Genomic DNA, 1705 nt, shown 5'->3' on the forward strand with positions numbered 1-1705 from the left:
CGACGGGAAGTGCAAAATGGCTAAGCAGGGATGGCTAGAGGACAAATGTAAGGATGTAGAGGTTTATCTCATGAGGGGTAAGATAGATACTGCCTACAGGGAAATTAAAACAGACCTTTGGAAAAAAGAGAACCACTAGCATGGATATCAAGAGCTCAGATGGAAACCCAGTTCTAAGCAAAGAAGGGAAAGCAGAAAGGTGGAAGGAGTAGATAGAGGGGGACTATACAGGGGCAATGTTCTTGAGGACAATATCATGGAAATGGAAGAGGAGGTACATGAAGATGAAATGCGAGATATGATACTGCGTGAAGAGTTTGACAGAGCACTGAAAGACCAAAGTCGAAACAAGGCCCCGGGAGTAGACAACATTCCATTAGAACTACTGACAGCTGTGGGAGAGCCAGTCCTGACAAAACTCTACCATCTGGTGAGTAAGATGTATGAGACAGGCGAAATTCCCTCAGACTTCAAGAAGAATGTAATAATTCCAATCGCAAAGAAAGCAGGTGGTGACAGGTGTGAAAATTACCGAACTATCAGTTTAATAAGCCACGGCTGCAAAATACTAACACGAATTCTTTACAGACGAATGGAAAAACTGGTAGAAGCCGAGCTGGGGGAAGATCAGTTTGGATTCCTTAGAAATATTGGAACACGTGAGGCAATATTGACCCTACGACTTATCTTAGAAAATAGATTATGGAAGGGCAAACCTACGTTTCTAGCATTTGTAGATTTAGAGAAAGCTTTGACAATGTTGAGTGGAATACTATCTTTCAAATTCTGGAGGTGGACGGGGTAAAATACAGGGAGCGAAAGGCAATTTACAATTTGTACATAAACCAGATGGCACTTATAAGAGTCGAGGGACATGAAAGGGAAGCAGTGGTTGGGAAGGGAGTGAGACAGTGTTGTAGTCTCTCCCCGATGTTATTCAATCTGTATATTGAGCGAGCAGTAAAGGAAACGAAAGAAAAGTTCGGAGTAGGTATTAAAATCCATGGAGAACAAACTAAAAACTTTGAGGTTCTCCGATGACATTGTAATTCTGTCAGAGACAGAAAAGGACTTGGAAGAGCAGTTGAACGGAATGGACAGTGTCTTGAAAGTACGATATAAGATAAACAGTAACAAAAGCAAAACGAGGATAATGGAATGTAGTCGAAATAAGTCGGGTGATGCTGAGGGAATTAGATTAGGAAATGAGACGCTTGAAGTAGTAAAGGAGTTTTGCTATTTGGGGAGCAAAATAACTGATGATGGTCGAAGTAGAGAGGATATAACATGTAGACTAGCAATGGCAAGGAAAGCGTTTCTGAAGAAGAGAAATTTGTTGACATCGGGTATAGATTTAAGTGTCAGAAAGTCGTTTCTAAAAGTATTTGTATGGAGTGTAGCCATGTATGGAAGTGAAACATGGACGATAAATACACTCTTGGAAATTGAAATAAGAACACCGTGAATTCATTGTCCCAGGAAGGGGAAACTTTATTGACACATTCCTGGGGTCAGATACACCACATGATCACACTGACAGAACCACAGGCACATAGACACAGGCAACAGAGCATGCACAATGTCGGCACTAGTACAGTGTATATCCACCTTTCGCAGCAATGCAGGCTGCTATTCTCCCATGGAGACGATCGTAGAGATGCTGGATGTAGTCCTGTGGAACGGCTTGCCATGCCATTTCCACCTG

The sequence above is a fragment of the Schistocerca gregaria genome, chromosome X (assembly GCF_023897955.1).
Source record: "Schistocerca gregaria isolate iqSchGreg1 chromosome X, iqSchGreg1.2, whole genome shotgun sequence".
NCBI lineage: Eukaryota > Metazoa > Arthropoda > Insecta > Orthoptera > Acrididae > Schistocerca > Schistocerca gregaria.